Source organism: Pleurodeles waltl, chromosome 2_2 (genome assembly GCF_031143425.1).
Source record: "Pleurodeles waltl isolate 20211129_DDA chromosome 2_2, aPleWal1.hap1.20221129, whole genome shotgun sequence".
Taxonomy (NCBI): Eukaryota; Metazoa; Chordata; class Amphibia; order Caudata; family Salamandridae; genus Pleurodeles; species Pleurodeles waltl.
Window position 1 is genome coordinate 630,673,663 of NC_090439.1, and position 18,643 is coordinate 630,692,305.

The following is an 18,643-nucleotide window of genomic DNA, read 5'->3' on the forward strand; positions in this document are numbered from 1 at the left end:
GAAACCAGGGCTGATTGCAGAGGCCCCCTAACTTTTTGCCCCCATTTTCCACTTTTTGCTGGTGTTTTCCCGACTCTGATGGTGCCCTGGGAACTGCTAACCAGTCCCAGGGCCTGTGCTCTGTGTAAAATGGATATGCAAATTAGGCTAATTATAATTGGCTAAGTTAACCTACCTATAAGTCCCTAGTATATGGTTGGGCATGTTGGTTTAGGCACCACAGCAGAGATGGTGCACCCATAGGTGCACTGCTGAGGTGCCCAGTGTCATTTTAAAGGCAGGCCTGCCTTGATGGCTGCTTTTAAATTAAAGTTATATGCAAATTCGACTTTGGAATTAAAAGTAGTTCCAAAGTCTTAAACTACCTTATTTTTACATATAAGTCACCCCTAAAGTGTGCCCTGTGTGCCCCTAGGGCTGGGTGCCATGTAACTATAAGCAGGGACTTTATAAAAATAGTTTTATAAGCCCTGGTGAGGTAAAAACAGCCAAATTCGTTTTTCCCTCATGGTAGTAAATGGCCTTCATAGGCTAGAATGGGGAGACTTTATTTTAATTTTTAAAGTCTCCTTAAATGATGCATACCAAGAGATTGGTATCAAATTAATTGTTGTAATAAATCCCACAACTTCCAGTTGTGGGATTTATTATAACTTGTTCAGGTAAAGAGTTCTAAACGTTACCTAAAAAGTTGCCAATTTCAGCCCTGCATTGTTTTTGCCGCTGTGCTTTGATTGGCCAGCCTTTAGCAGCTTGGCCAAGCTGCCTTGATGAGGTGTGAAGTGGCCTGGCTTCACACAAAGGAATGTGCCTGTGGGAAGGAATCTCCCCTCAGCAGATGGTGAGGCAGGAAGGGGGAGGGCTGCCAAACTGGTCTTCAAAGGCAGAGAAGGACATTTGGAGCAACCAGCAACACTCCCACATCCTGCAACCCCAGACAACTAGGTGCCCCCTTGATTAGATTAGGAGAGGGCAGGAGAGGGGTGTGTTTATGATTTTTAGCCACACCAGTGGGTGGGCTCAGCCAGATGTAACCATCCAAAAATCAGACTCAGCCATGATGGATTTTTAGAGAATGTTGCCTCCTGGGATTGATTTTTGCCACATTTCCCAGGAAGTGGTCATCACAGGGGGAAGGACCCTGCACCTGATTGGAGAACCAGGACCCCCCTGCTTTTCACCCAGGAGCAAGGATAAAACTGGCAGACCTGCACCCACACCTCAGTTCCCTACCACATCCAACAAGGAAGAACAACAGAAGAAGAAGGACTGCCCTGCTGGACCCCTGGCCTGCACCTGGAACCTGCACTCAGAAGGACTGCACCAGCTGCACATTTGGGAATCACCACAAGAAAGACTTTGCCTGGCTTCGACTGGTTCAAGGAGGGACTCCCTGTTTGCTACAGGTGAAAAATTGCTATCCAGAGTCCCCTGCACCAACTCCTGAAGAAAGCGACCAGCTGACCACTGTCCAGTGGCCAAAAGGGAGTTTGGGCCAGGTGCATTCTGGGAGTTGTAGTCCGCACCCCCCAAGGACCATCTCAGAACTTCTGGACCCTTGGGGTGAGCTGTGGACCCCAAAAGAACCTTAAAAGGACATCTGGGAGAAGCCCCAGAAGTTTGGAGAAGTTTGGACAACTTTTGAAAAAAAGCTCCATGGAGGGAACGACCCGCCGCGGCAACTCTACCAGCTTGCCTCAACCGTGACCCGGCCTGATTTGCTGGTTCGTCCCGGTAAAGAAAATCTCAGAAAAAGATGCTAAGTCCGAAGGTAAAAAGTTGACCTGGACCTCCCAGCCAGCGTGTCCGAGGAGGGCTCCATGGATGTCGGATCAAGATCCAGGTTTACCCCGGTCGAAGGATTTTCACCTCCAAAAAACGACTAAGTCCGAAGGTAAAAATCTCCACCGAGGATTTCCCGCATCGCGTATCCGGAGAAGGGCTCCAGGAGGTCGGGTTGGACTGGCAGGTTCGTCCCGCTGAAGAAAATCTTTGAAAAGTGAAGAAAATCTTCGAAAAAGAGACTAAGGCGGTCATTCTGACCGCGGCGGGCGGTGGTCGTCGCCCGCCATGCGGTTACCGCCGAATGACCGCTCTGCGGTCAGGAGACGGCGGCGGCCATTCTGGCTTTCCCGCTGGGCCGGCGGACGACCGCCAAAAGCCGGCCCGCCGGCCCAGCGGGAAAGCCCCTGCAACAAGGATGCCGGCTCCGAATGGAGCCGGCGGAGTTGCAGGGGTGCGACGGGTGCAGTGGCACCCGTCGCTATTTTCACTGTCTGCTAAGCAGACAGTGAAAATCTTTGTGGGGCCCTGTTAGGGGGCCCCTGCACTGCCCATGCCAGTGGCAAGGACAGTGCAGGGGCCCCCTTGGGCCCCAAGACACCCGTTCCCGCCATCCTGTTCCTGGCGGTAAGAACCGCCAGAAACAGGGTGGCAGGAAGGGGGTCGGAATCCCCATGGCGGCGCTGCAAGCAGCGCCACCATGGAGGATTCCCTGGGCCAGGGGAAAACCGGCGGGAAACCGGCGGTTCCCCTTTTCTGACCGCGGCTTTACCGCCGCGGTCAGAATAGCCCAGGAAGCACCGCCAGCCTGCTGGCGGTGCTTCCGCGGTCCCCGGCCCTGGCGGTCATGGACCGCCAGGGTCGGAATGACCCCCTAAGTGTGAAGGTAAACTTTTAACCGATGCCTCCCGTGGCCTGTAACCGAGCAGGGCTCCATCGCGGTGGGCCTTAAATTTTGACTTTGCCCCAGTCGAGGTGCGACCAGATGACCCGATTGGCGCTTTTTGTTTCTAGGCGCAAAAAAAAAAAATCCCCTTATCCGATTTTATTCATTTTGGTGTCATTTTAAAGATAACAATATAATCTATTTTTATAAATTGGTTTCGGATTTTTAAACTGTTTCCTGTGTTTTATTTAAATACTGTTTTGTGATATTTGAATGCTTTACACTCTGTCTCCTAATTTAAGCCTTGACGCTCATTGCCAATCTACCAAGGGTTGACCTGGGTTTAATTTACTGAGACCTAACTGGACCTTAGTGGAGGTTAGTGGCATATTGCTAAGTGTAGGTACCTACCTGCCCTTACCAATAACCCATTTTCCAACACTGGCACTTCCCTCTTCTATGCCCACTTACTGTTCCCTCTGGCTATTCATTTTGCAGATGTTGGTGATATAACAAATACTCCTGGTGTGATCACAACAGCCAGCTACAGGTCATTAATTTTATGCTCATTCTATGTACAGTTCTTTTGCACTGGTTGTACATGTTTCAATCAATACATATTTGAAATACATGACATACGTGAAATCAATTTTCATCAAAGGGTGTTTATTGAAGTGCTAACATATAGGGGGAAAGCGCAATGGGATTGGGTGATGATGGAGGAAAGTCCAGGGTATTGTTCCAGTCTGTTTGCAGCACAGGTGCATTGTCCAAGGGGACATAGGAAGGGGAGCAAAGGCCGCTCAAGGTGGACAGGGTGACTATGTGGGACACAAGGGGGACAATCAGAAGAGTCTCATTTCCTGGCGGGGTCTTGGCAAGTGTCTTTGGCTTCTGCCTGGATCACAGGGAACGATTGAGGGGTGGTTCACCTTCTGCAGGGGGAGGGGTGCTTGTGGCAGGCCTCCTGGCCACTAGTGGCAGCGGACGTGAAAGGCTGTTCAGATGGATGACTAGTGGCAGGGGCCCACTGGTGTGACACTGCCTCCCACATAATGTTGGCCATGTCTGCCAGCACCCCTGCTATGGAGATCAGGGTGTTGTTAATGGCTAGCAAGTCCTCCCTCATCCCCTGGTACTGTCCCTCCTGCAACCACCTGTTCTCCTGCACGTTTTCCAGGATCTAGCCCATCGTATCCTGGGAATGTTGATAGGCTCCCAGGATCTCAGAGAGTGCCTCCTGGAGAGTTAGTTCCCTGGGCATGTCCTCCTACTGGAGCACAGTAGTCCTCCCAGTGTCCCCGGTGGCCTGTGCCTCAGTCCCCTGAACCATGTGCCCACTGCCAGTGACCCCAGGTTCCTGATTGTCTTGGGTGTGAGGTGTAGCCTGGGGTCCCTCTACAGGTGGGCACACTGCTGATTGACGTGTCCTGGGGACAGACGTTTGTGAATGCTGGGTGGGTGCTGTGGTGTTGATTCCTGATGGGGGAGGCTCTGTGGTGGTCTGTTACTGGGCTTGGGTAACCGGCTGTCCAGTGGTCCCTGATGGGCCAGGCAGATTGTCCAGATCCAGAAGTCCAGAGTTACTGTCATCACTGTGGGCCTCTTCTGTTGGGGGACTGGATAGTGCTGGCACCTCCTCTCCAGTGACATTGGCTGGGATACCTGTGGGAATGTAAATGATGTGTTATGCTTAATGTATATGACATATTGTACATCCTTGGCTTCCCCTCTATGGTTCGTGTTGCCCTGCCAGCTTTTACTTGTGTATGTTGGTGTATGGTGGGATTGTTAGTTCTCGCTGCTATGCATGCTTTAGTGAAGACTGTCCATGCAGGGCTGTGAGGGGTGTCCATGCATTAGTACAGCATGCAGTGCTTGGCATTGGGATTAGTGAGATGAGATGTGATGGTGGAGTGTGTGGGATGGAGTGGAGTGATGGGAGTAAGGGTGGGGTGTTTGATGGCATGCAGGTATGGGGGATGATAACTTTTGAAAGTTGACATACCAGAGTCCAGTCCTCCTCCGACTCTGGCCAGCCCTCAGGATGCAGTATTGCCAAGACTTGCTCCTCCCATGCTGTGAGCTGTGGGGGAAGAGGTGGGGGTCTACCGCCAGTCCTCTGGATAGCGAGCTGGTGCCTTGCTGCTATGGAACGTACCTTACCCCGTAGGTCGTTCCACCTCTTCCTGATGTTGTCCCTTGTTCTTGGGTGCTGTCCCATGGCATTGACCCTGTCCACAATTCTCCGCCATAGCTCCATCTTCCTTTCAATGGATTTCTGCTGTACCTGTGCTCCAAATAGCTGTGGCTCTACCCTGACAATTTCATCCACCATGACCCTTAACTCATCCTCTGTGAAACGGGGGTGCCTTTGTGGTGCCATGGATGTTATGTGAGGTGTGTTGGTGAGGGTGTGTTGGGTAATATTTTGGGGTGTGTGATGTGGAGTACGTGAGGTTTGTATGGGTGTAAGTGGTGTGTGGCTCTAGTTGTCTAAGTGGTCTTGGTGTCAGTCTTGTACCAATAAATTGTAATGGTTGTGGGTAATGTGGGAGTGTGTTTTATAGTGTTGGGGGTGTGTGGGTGTGGTGTATGTATGAATATCAGGTGTGTGTTGTTTGAATTGTCCATTGTGGTGTTGTTTTGAATGTGGGTGTCCATTGTGAGTGCGGCAGTATGTACCGCCAATGGCTTACCGCTGTTGAATGTCTGCCATGGTGATTGATGTGATGGATGTTGTTCTGTTGGCATAATGGTGTGGGTTTTGATACCACCACTTCATCACTGACCTTTGGTCTGGCGTATTTGTGTCTGTGGCTGAATACTGTCGGATTGGTGTATGTGTGTGTGTGTCATAATACGTACATCCGCTGCCGCCGCGGTAAGTTAGTGGCCGTCAGCGTGGCGGTAAGCGGGATTTACCGCCAATGTCATAATGAGGGCCTATGTCTGTCAGATTACAGTAAGGACTTACACTTATTCTGTCATGAGAAGGGAAGCTGCTCTTTAGGGTACTGTGGCTGGAAACATGGATCCTTTTACCATCCGGTGACATACTACACTGCCACCTTAGACCCGGTCGCTGCAGCACTTTTGCCATGTTTGAGGGAGTGGCTACCACAGCCCTGGTGGTAGAACAATCATAAGGTGTAGTGCTGGCACATACTTTGGTTCTTCATGTTCCCCATGCTGTCAATACATTATCAACAACTACAAAGACACAGCATCTGACAGATGACAGATGCATGCCACACACAATATTAACTAACATTGTTGGCACCACACACAATAATAGAAAGCCTCTCCACTCTGAATGCCACCTGTTAGCAGCCAACTGAATGAGACCATGATAACCCTTCAATAATGCCTTCCATGATTGTGTATGAGCAGTAGACAGACATAGGAAGATATGACCATACCTGAGGGACACGCTATTCCCTGATGCAGAGTTTGTTGATGGGTCATGTATCAAAGATGACACAGGAAAACGTCAAGCTTCCTATGCAGTAGGAATTGCCAGAAAATTACTGGGGGCAAGGTTGACAATAGTAGAGTACCCAAGTGCCAGAACGTGTGGCACTAACAAGGGCTTGCTATCTGGCTGAGGGAAAAGCAGTAGATATCTATACGGATAGAAAGGACACTTTTAGTGTAACATGATTTTGGCCAGCTCTGGGAGATGAGGGGATTTCTCACCTCAGCAGGCCAACAAATGCAGCATGCATCACTGATTGCTGACCTATTGCAAGCACTGCTTTTACCCAGAAAAGTAGCTATTGTCAAATGTGCAGCTCACACTTCTACTAAAGACCATTGGCCAGAATTAAGAAAAAATGGCACTGCACCCCTAACACCACCATGTGTGCTCTGCATCTAGGATACAGCGCACTATGGTGATAGTTAGGGAACAAGCATCAGAATTCTTTATGCTAGTTCAGAGGTTTGAAGGATTAGCATAAAAATGTGGATGTTAATCCTGCAAACCCCATTGATGTCCATTGTAAACAACGGTGTGCCTCCTAAGCAGGCGTTAAAAGTGCCAAAATAAATGATGCAAAGAAATCTCTTAGATTTCTTTGCACATTGCTTCGACCCCCTAACAGGGGAATGTCCCCTTTGCATACATTATGCCTGGCTCAGGCATGATGTAGCGCAAAGGGTTACAAAGTTGTGCGATGCATGCACCACTTTGTAAATTTGGCACATCGATTTTGGCCTCGTTGGGCCACATTAACATTAAAAAAATGATGCTACGGTGGCACAAGGATGGGCTAGGGGCTCTTAAATTTGCCCCTCTGTTTCCACAGGAAATGCTTTTATTGATGGTGAAGCCAATAGAATAGCACTAAATGTGTGAGATTATGCAATGGTACAGCTGACATCTGCCCCTGAAGTAAAAGACAAGTGCACATATTTTGATCCAAAATGCATTAAACAACAGGCTGGGGAACAGGAGCTGGAGGAATGGAAAAGGGGCGGTTGTGTGCGAAACTAAGAGGGGGTATGGAAAGATCCAAATGATAGGATTTGTTTACCATCAGCGATGCTCCCTTCCCTGGCCCTTTTGTTTCATGGCCCTTCACATGTGGGACGTGATAGAATCATTTGTTTGTTTTCCCAATGTTAGTACAACACCAGGTTTCACCAATATGCTGAACATCTGTATAGACGAGTGGTTAACAACCTTTTGACTTCTATGGACCCCCACTTTATCATATTGTAATCCGAGAACCCCCACTGAATCATTATTGGAAGCCAGGGACCCCCACACTGAGTCATTACTGAAAGCTGGGGATCTAATCTGATAATATTATTTAATTTTCTAAGCAGTTGCGGTCCATCTGAGGAGGCTTCGCAGACCCTCAGGGTCCCCGGACAACAGGTTGGGAACCACTGTGGTAGACAGTGCACTGTTTATGCTCAGCATAGCTCAAGGAAGGTTACACCAACTACACCAGGCCACTTTCCAGTACTGCACGGACCCTTCAAGAGTTTGTAAATGGATTTCAGTAAATTGCCTCCTGCACATAAGAACAAGTATGTTTTGTTTATTGCATGTTTGTTTAGCAAATGGAATGGGGCATAGTGGACAAAGAATTGTGATGCACAAACTGTTGCTAAATGCCTTTAGAGTAACTGACCTCACATTTTGGAGTTCCAGCCCTTTTGAGTACTGACAATGGACCGGGGTTCAACTCCCATGCAATTCAGGGAATATGCAGCGAGCAGTGAGTCACTCAGAAAATGCATTGTGAATATCACCCACCAGACATGGGAGCTGTTGAGAGGAAGAATGGGGTGCTGAAAAATAAGATAGGGATGATTTGTGTATCCACTGAGGTCTCCAGGATTGATCTGCCATCATCACCATGCTACAACCTCTGCTCCACAAAGGTAGCATGTGGGCACTGACAGGGCTGCTTGTGCTGCAGATTTCCAGAGGAAGGAGGGTGCAAGTAGGCCCTGTGCTGCGTCTTCATAGGACTGCTCTTCACTCACCTCCAAGGGACAAAGGGGCAAGGGAGTCCTATTTCAATTTTTCAACAGAAGTTCACAGTGAGCATCATGTGCTAGATAATGTCTGATGCCACACCAGAGGGTACTAACGATTGCCATTTTCTGCATACTCTGATCTACAGTTGTTAGAGTACATATGAACAAAAAGGTAAACAAATTTAACAAATAGACAGGTTTCAACTACCATGTTTCAGAATTTCCTTGTCTCCTTCACAACATTACGAACTCCAAGAACAATGCCAAAGGAGAAGAAAGAAGAAAGAAAGTGGCCCTGGGTGCTGACAGTCATCTGTACTCCTGTCCCAGGAATTAAAGTGACAACAATAGTAATACTATTCACTGAGAAAATAGGTATACCTTTCCTAGAGTGACCCAGTACCCTAAATGAGACTGAAATGTTGTTTGGGGCAGTGACCTGGTAATGTATCAAGGGTAGAAGGAATGGGAGAGCTGGGATAAGTGAGAAATCAAGAACAGGTAGCATGGAAAGAGTATAAGGAAATATATGCTGAGAATATGATTATACAGATGTTAAACATGTACGTGGAAATAGCTAACTTATCAGGTTGTTATGTGTGAACGCATCAGCCAACTTATTCTCAAGAAATGATGAACTACACAGCTATTCCAGTTAGCAATCATGTAGGATGTAAGGTAGTGGACAAATTGATACAGCAACATTTCAGGGCACCCATCGGGTGCACAAGGATATCCTGTGACCAGCACATCATGTGATGACCAGTGCCCCCAGACAGGAGATCAGGTAATGCTAGACCAGCTCAAGGCAATGGGGCAAAGAGAAATAGATAAGAAGGGGGGCCAGCAGCTTGGAATTCCCCAGGAAACAGGACTACAGAGAGCTTGGGCATTTCATATTTAATGATTCACAATAGCACGGTTGCACCATGGTGCATAAGATACAGCAAGGGTAGTAGCCCAGTGGCCAATAACCCGGATAGCAACCTGTGCCCCAGATTGAAGTTCCTTCTTCCATTTGCAGATTTTCCCCTGTGCCCAACTGTGCCCAACTGTGAGAAAACAACCACTGACGCAAAACTTAACATATATGTAGGCACTATTAAATGCTGTAGCTATACATACTTGAATAAGGTAAGGGATGGCCCTAAAAATCTGTCAGTTGGCCTATCAGGCCCAAGAGGATTATTCTTCATATGTGGGAAGTCAGTATACTTTCCACTACCTGCTGGATGGTATGGTAGCTATGACCCCTCATTAGTGTTACCACACAGGACCCACATGACCAATATATCCCTGATACAATACCTACCCAGCCCAAGAGGTCACAGGAGAAGAGCACCCACCTGGATTGATACCTCCCTGACAGTTGCAGGTGGCATGATGCCCTCAGTAGGGGTAGTATATTCTCTATGTAGGATACATAAGCTGGCTGGGTTGATAGAGAAACTGGCAGATTTCACAGCAGCCGCCCTAGGAAACATAACGGAATAGCTGACTGATATGAGGGCTGTAGTAATTCAGAACTAAATTTTCTCTAGCCTCATCCTGGCTAAAGAGGGCGGGGTCTGCTAAATGTTTCACCAAACATGATGTGCTTCTACTCCAGACAATAGCGGTCAAATAAGCAAAGCCTTAGGAAACAATAAGAACGTTCAAAAAGAAGCTAAGAATGTATGCACCTCTACAGATGTCGGTGAAATATGGGGAACACTAGGCGCATGGTTTGGCAACTGGAGTTCATGGCTGATAGAAGCACTGGTAATAGGGAAAGTGGCATTGATTACCTTGTGCATACTGATACAGATCTTCCCTACCGGCAAACAAATATTGCTGGATAGGTGTTGCAATAAAATTGTTATTCCCTCTCAACATCATCTAGAAAAGTACATCAACAAACAGGAAGACATGACGGAACTAGTTCCACTTAAAGAACGGATATAAGGTTTCACTGAGTATCAGAGGGTGAAATGTGGAATTGCAATTCCTTTCTATCAAGTACGTAATCCATTTTGCTGTGCTTGGCCCTGTGGTACTCAATAATAACAAGGCCTGTTGTTGAAATTTATGACCCTGATGAACCACGTTTGCTGTTTTCTCATTGTTAAAAATTGGGTCTCTAGTAGGCAGAGGTAGACACCCTTGTCCAAGTAGGGACCACAATACCAGTCAGGTTAAGTCACAGCACAATCCCAATTATCCTGAGCTTATCCTCTGATAGCTTGGCACAGAGCAGGTAGGCTTATCTTAGAAGGCAATGTGTAAAATATGTGTGCAATAACTCATACAGTAACACAGTGAAAGCACCACAAAATTAATCCACATGAGTTTAGGAAAATAGATAATGTTTATGTCAAGAAAATAAGACCAAAACAGCAAACATCCAATATGCAGAAGTCAAGATATCACTTTTTAAAGGTTTAAATGAGCCTCAATCCTTGTGAATCAGTGGTTGTATCCTTTCAACAAACAGTACCTGGGATGCATCCAAAATAACGACGCACAGATTCGCAGAGGAGCAGATACATCAAACAATAAGGTGCACTGGATTTTCTGGTGCGGCACACACAATGCATTGTTTCTTTCCATGCTGCAAGGTGATGCGTCAGTTTACAGGAGCGTAGTCTTGGTTCTGAAGAGATGCATGGAAAAATAAGGCACTGCATCAGATTTTATGGGGCAGCACAGACAATGCGTAATTTCTTTCCATGCTGCAAGGGGATGCGTCAATTTACAGGAGCGCAGCTTTGGTTCCTCACTGCAATGTGTGGATATTTTGATGCCCAGGGACGATGCGCTGAAAGTCCTTGATGTTCTGGTAAGAAGGAGCTGGTGCTGCTCCCATACATAAGGTGATGCAGTGATTTTTGTGCCACAACGCAGATGCTGCATCAATTTCTGTAGGCGTTGCATTGATTTTCTGATGTACAGGGATTTTCTACTCTTTGGTGACACCTTTGTGGGTCTGAGACTTTGCAGTTCGGGCTGGACTGTTCCCATGGGAAGCAGGGTTAAGACTGATTTGCATGTGGCTGGGTCAAAACTGGAATGGCAAGGGTGAATGTTTGACATTGTTCAGCATTCCACCCATCACTTGTTATTTTTGCATTTTTCATCCTAAGTGGAAAGGATATGCTCAGACGTGGGTCCCTTGCTCACCATGTTACTAGAGCCAAGCTAGCTTAGCTGATGAAAGGTGATACCCTGAAGCTGGTCCCAGAACGCTTGTTTCCTGTCCATGGAGGACCTGGCTTGGCAGTTCAGTTTGGAATGTTCCCATGGGGTGCAGGGTCACGACTGCTTTACATATGGCTGGGCCCCAACTGGAATGGGATGGGTATCAAAAAAATGAAGGATTTAAGCCCAGATCCTTGTACTTGGGGTGAATGCTTGACATTGTTCAGCATTCCGTCCATCACTTGTTCTTTTTGCATTTGCCACCCTAAATGGGAAGGGTATACCTAGATATGGATCTCTTGTTCCACCCCCCCATGCCACTGGAATTAACCTACCCTGACTGATGAAGGGTGATACTCTAAAACTGATCCCAGGATGCTTGTTCCCAGTCCAGGGATGACCTGGCTTGGCAGTTCGGGCTGGACTGTTCCCTTCGGAAGCAAGGTCAAGACTTATTTGCATATGGCTTGGTCCAAACTGGAATGGCATGGGTAGCAAAAAAATAATGGATTTAGGCCCAGATCTCTGTAAGGGGGGTGCATGTTTGACATTGTTCAGCATTCTGTCCATCACTGGTTCATTTTTGCATTTGATGCCCTAAGAAGAAAGGGTATGCCCAGATGTGGGTCCTTTGTACCCTGCCCCCCATGACACTGGTGTCAAGATAGCCTGGCTGATGAAGGGTGATAGTCTGAACTGATCCAACTTCATTAGTAAATAGGATTTTACATTACCATTCTGGCCATACTAAATATGACATGGCTACTCCTTTCAGATCAGAGTATACCACTTAAAAGTATATAAAGACAGTTCTAATGCTGGCTGATAAAAAATGGGTTATTGGTAAGGGCAGGTGTGTACCTACACCTAGCAACAGGCCACTAACTTCCACTTAGGTCCAGTTAGGTATCAATAAATTAAACCCAGGTCAACCCTTGGTAGATTGGCAACGAATGACAAGGCTTAACTTAGGAGACTAGTGTGTAAAGCATTTAAAATCAGTAAATAAGTAAAACACAAAACACAAAAAAAAATACAACACCAATTCATAAAAATAGGTTATATTTTTATCTTTAAATTGACACCAAAATGATTAAAATTGTTAAGGGGAACCGAAGATATGATTTTTTAAAGAAGTAATGCTTTCTAATGCATAGAAGCAACTAGCGCACAAAGGGTTAAAAAAGGTCCCGCTGGAAATGAACAAAGTCTAGAGTTCAGGCCACCCACGAGGTAACACTGTTGCACTTACTTTCAGAAGTGTTTCTTGATTCAGGAAAGTGGTCCACAGCACCAGCCAAAGGTTCAGAGGCTCTGGTTTGCCTCTTGGGGTCTGGGACTACAACTCCCACAATGCACCTCTTCAACTTATGGAGTTGTTCCAAATGCCTCCAAACTTCTGGATCTTCTTCCGGAGGTCCTTTATAGGACATTGAACTGTCCACAACTTGATCCAAGGTTCCAGAAGCTCTGAGTTTTTCCTTGGGAGTTGGGACTAAAATTCCCAGAATGCACCTGGTCAGAATCCTCAAATGGCCACTGGACGCACGTCAGCTGGGCTCTGCTGGCAGGACTTAATGCAGGCTACTCTGGGCAGCTCCTTTGTACCTGTAGCAAACAGGCAGTGTCTTCTTGAAGCAGTAGAAGACAGGCAAAGTCCTTTTAGTGGAGAAGCCCAAGTGTGCAGCTGGTGCAGTCCTTCAGAGTGCAGTGTCCAGGTGCAGGTCAGCAGTCCAGTCCTTCTTCTTCAGATGTTCTTCCTTGTTTGGATCTGGTAGGGAACTGAGGTGTGGGTGCAGGTCTGCCAGTTTTATCCTTGCTCCTCGGTAAAAAAACAGGGTCCTGGTTCTCCAATCAGGTGCAGAGTCCTTCCCCCTGTGATGACCACTTCCTGGGAAATGGGGCAAAAATCAATCCCAGGGAGCAACATTCCTCAAAAATACATCATGGCTGCAACTGATTTTTAGAGGTTACATCTGGCTGAGCCCGCCCACGGTGTGGTTAAAAATCTTAAACACACCCATCTCCTGCTCTCTCCTAAGCTCCAAATGTCCTTCCCTGCCTTTGAAGACCAGTTCAGCAGCCCTCCCCTCTTCCTGCTTCTCCATCTGCTGGGGGAGGTTCTCTCCCCCCAGGCACATCTCTTTGTGTTCAGCCCAGGCTACTTCACACCTCATCAATGCAGTCAGGCCAGGCTGCCAGAGGCTGGCCAATCAGAGCAGAGACCTACAGGGCTGAAGTTGGCAAATTTTTAGGTAGAGTTTAAAAGTCTTTGCCTGAACAAGATATATTAAATCCAACAATTATAAGTTGTAGGATTTATTATAACAATTAATTTGATACCAAACTTGATGTAGCTGACAATTAAGGGGCCTTTATAAATTAAAATAAAGTCTTCCCAATCTAGCCTATGGAGGCCATTCACTACAATGAGGGAAAAATGAATCTGGCTGTTTTATCTCACCACGGCTTATAAAACTAGGTTTATAAGGTCCCTGCTTATAGTTACATGGCACCCAGCCCTAAGGGCAAATAGGGCACACCTTAGGGGGTAACATATGTAAAAATAAGGTAGTTTAAGACTTTGGAAGTCCAAAGTCGAATTTGCATATAATGTTAATTGAAAAGCAGCTAGCAAGGCAGGTCTGCCTTTAAAATGGCCCTGGGTACCTCAGCAGTGCACCTATGGGTGCACTACCTATGATGGGGTCCCTAAACCTACACGCCCTACCATATACTAGAGACTTATAGGTAGGTTGACATAGCCAATTAGAATTTGCCTAATTTGCATACTTATTTTAGACAGAGCACAGGCCCTGAGACTGGTTAGCAGTATCTAGGGCACCATCAGAGTCAGGAAATCACCAGCAAAAAAGTGAAAAATGGGGGCAAAAAGTTAGGGGGGGGGCTCTGTTATCAGCCCTGTTTTCTCACACTGGCCTATGAAAGAAGCAGACCATACAGTAGTTTTTCACTACCAGGACATGTAAAACACATAAGTACACGTCCTGCCTTATACTTACATAGAACTCTGCCCTATGTGTTACCAAGGGCCTGCCTTAGGGATGACTTATATGTAGAAAAAGGGGAGTTTAAGGATTGACAAGTAGTTTTGAATGCCAAGTCAAAGTGGCAGTGAAACTAAACACACAGGCCTTGTAATGGCTGGCCTGAGACATGGTTAAGGGGCTACTTATGTGGGTGGCCCAATCAGTGCTGCAGGCTCTCTTGTAGCATTTAACTTACAGGCCCTGGGCACATCTAGTGCACTTTACTAGGGACTTCCAGGTAAATTAAATATGCCAATTTGGTATGAGCCAATGTTACCATGTTTAGTGCTAAAACATGCATTTAAGCACCGGTTAGCAGTGGTAAAGTGCCCAGAGAAAAAAAGGAGGAGGAATGCATAATGTTTGGTGTGACCCTTAAGAGAGGGCCATTTTCCAACCCTTATTTTATGTCCTGAATGCATTAGGATGCATATTTTGCCAAGAAAACAGCACTTGTCATGTACTATTGCATGCTTGCTTAAGCAACACATATAAAACATCTATTATTATGTGCACATACTGTTAATTAACTATAAAAAGTCCATATTGTCATCATGTAAGGCACGTAGGCCATTATTTTGTAATGTCTTTATTTGACATTTCATTGGACCACATATATGGATGTTATGAAACCTTAACTGGAATTTTAACCATAATGTTCTAGAAATGATCCTGTTGCTTTAGCTTAAATGAATAGTTGATGAAACGCCCAGTTACGCCTTTTGTGGTTTGCAGAAATAAAAGTTTGTACAGGAATTCTGCAATTTGGACTCTTGGACTTGGCCTCTCAATTCAACTGTGCCTTTGTCACGATGATACATTTTCTTTTCTCTTTCATGAGGGATTCCTGTGTCTAATTTTATCAAGCTTCAACACACTCAGTCACACCTAAGCACCATTTGCGTGTGGCTGTCTGGAGGGAATGCACAAGGGCCCAGCTGTCACCCACCCAGATGTGTATTCAGAGACAGGCAGAGGCACTAGATGATTCAAGGTGAGAAAATGGCAACTTCCTGAAAGTGGCATTTTCAGAACTACAATTTAAAATTTGACCTAATTATTTTAAATCGTGATTCCAGAGACACCACACATGGGCGTACCATCTTTTCCCATTTGGAAATTACACTCATGAAATTTAATAAGGGAATCATAATGTTAACTTAATGGAGAAATAGGCCTTCTAGTACTGAAAAACTAAATTAGGGGTTTTTCACTACCTGGACATGTACAACTTACAAGTACATGGCCAACATTTTAAATGCACTACACCCTGCCCTTGGGGCTGTCCAGGGCCTACCTTAGAGGTGACCTATATGTATTAAAAAGGAGGGTTTGGGCCTGGAAAGAGGTTTAACTTGAAAGGTCCACATGGCACTTTAAAACTACACATAAAGACTCTGCAATGTCAGGCTGATTCATGTTTAAAGGCCTACTGAAGTGGGTGGCACAATCAGTGCCGCAAGCCCACCAGTAGCATTTATTGTACAGGCCCTGAGCACAGGTACTGCACTATACCAGGGTCTTAAAGGTAAATTAAAAAAGCCAGTTGTGGATAAGCCAATGTTACCATGTTTTAGGCTGAGAGCACATGCCCTTTAGCACTGGTTAGCAGTAATAAAGTGACAAGAGTCCGAAAGCCAGCAAACACGAGTCCGGCAAAACAGGAGGTCAGAAGATAAACAGTTAAGGGAAACCACACCAAGCATGCCAGACTAACAGTCTGTTTTCCTGCTTCCCTTTTAGAGACATTGTGGCAGCTACATGAGTCCATTGCTGTTTCTCCATTACTAACGCACCAGAGGCGTTTGCTAGCCTCTACAGTACAATGGGCTTCTATGCTGCAGGAATTGAATGCACCTGCAGTTTTTACTACCATTAGTGTCAATGTGTGCAGAAAAAATAATTATTCATACCTCTTGTTAGGCATGAGAGCATAGCACATTTTTGTACATGTAGCTATGCCAATGCAGTGTGCCCTTTACGATGACTGCACATTTTACCATTCCTATTTTTAATGGGTATATTTTCTTCACCTTACCAGCTCCTGTCTTGTTCATTATCGTGTAATTCTTCTTTTGTTTGCTTTACATTTCCTTTGTAAGTTCAGGGTCAGTGTGTGGCATGCATGTTAAATCAAGTATTTTCTGGCGTTCCCAAATTTAGAAAGATTGCTAGAATCTGGTATTTAAATATGTAACAGTAATTTTTGAATTTTGACAGAAACCCTCTATTTCTTAATCCTCGGGCGCGGCAGGCTAGGCAGAGGCCCTGGCATTTTTTATTGGGTGCCGGTGGTTTACGGAGTGTACTAAGTGAATAATATTAGGAACGTGCTATGTTTCAGAATGTTCTGGAAATAAACAATAGGAAAGATCGATTTAATTTTTTTCTCCTCTCCCTCAAGACTACTCTGCACTGTTTGCCAGTCACACCTTTCCTTTTTTATTCTCTTTTTCCTTCAGTGAGATTGATTTCCTGTGGTATGTAGTAGTGCCTTCAATAGAGACTTCTCTGTAAATAACCATCAATAAATAATAATGGGTGTAGAAACTGTTTGTTTAGTGGAGCAATGTATAGGCTGTTAATCAAGTCCGTTAATGTGCTAAAGAGAGGGCCTAATGCAGTCTATGTCGCGTCAACTTAAGTTTTAGGTATTGGACCACGGGCTCCATATTCCTTTTACTGAAGTATGTTCAATAATTTTTGTGGTTGTTAATGAGCACGAGCCATTAGTTTTTTTCAGAAAATGAGTGTCAAAAAGAAACAAAACGTTAAATAAAAAACACACATACACACTACCTAAAAATAAATCTTAACTTCGTTTTTTTTTTTTTTTTACTAACATCCGAGATAAATAGGTGCACTGTGTTAAAAACATATAAATTCCTTTAAAACGCGAGCAGAAGGAACATTTTGCTGCAATCCAAAATATAAAAACGATTGAACATTGTCAGTTATGGTGAGAGTCTCACCCAGAAATTCCCCGTAATGAGCAGCCCATTACCTCACACGTCAATGATGATGTCATATGTTAAATAATCAATCATAGAATTGGTGCTATTGCATATTGCACTATTGGTTTCAAGATCAGTGACATCACTAAAGCTCCTGAAGGACGACTCAGCTCTGAATCTTCTGGTGTAGACCATTCCCCATGCCCAGTATCTGTGGGTATATAGAAAGACATTTAGGATATCCCGTCCGTAACATATTATGGTATCGTAATGCGTCATATTTGTGACGGAGTATTCCCTGCAGCCAAGATCAAAATCGGGCACTTTGTTTGGTCATGTACTGAAGGGGAAGAGGTGCTGTGGCCAGAGACTATTTGGCTGTGTTAAACAGGCTGTGGGCCCTCAGAATGATCTTTGGCCTAGGCCTGTACTGATAGGGAAAAAAATACAGGCACCAGAGACTCTTTGGACTTCTCAGCAGGGTCTTGACATAGTGTTTAATAGATGGTCAGCCCTTTGTGCAAAGTCCCTTCTCCAAGAATGCACTGGGTACTTCTTAAGACCATGCCTAATAATATTTGAGTGACGTGCCACAACGCCAGCCATGCACTGCGCATAGGCTGGTTTCTGTACTGGCACCCATCAGGGCGAATGAACATCGCATTCAGACAGTCTCAAGAAGCATTGCATACCGGGCCTGGCTCTCTGCCAAGCCCTGTACTGAGGATCCCTACCGCAAAATCTCACTGGGAATTATTGCCTTTCACTGTGTGACGTGGTGTCAAGCTGAATTCCCTAGTGTGAGCAATTACATGCGTCACTGGGCTCTCTAAATATGGTACTCATTCAACAGCAAAGCATGGGTTAAGTTAACACTTAAATGTCTTTAACTGCTTTTGTAGATGCAGGTGAGGAGTCCAAGGATTATGAGTGGTGGGTGTGATGTATGAGTCTAGATATCAATATATATATATATATATATGTATATACACATAGATATCTGATACACACACAGTGGAACACCTCCATCGTTGTGTGCAAATCCAGGACTTAGCTAACCATTCCTTATAGATATATATGCTCATCTTTCTTGAACCCTCTTCTGCCAACCTGATAGAAGCAACTATTCATTTTTCCATTTCTCTGGGAAGTTCACCATTGACTTAATACACTGTCTACATCAAAACTACTCTAGACAAGCAATGCTGTGACCAATCTGAATAGGCATATTAAAGACCTATACACAACAGGCCCTTTTTGGGTAAACCTGGGAAAAACAACCTTTTCAGAGATCACAG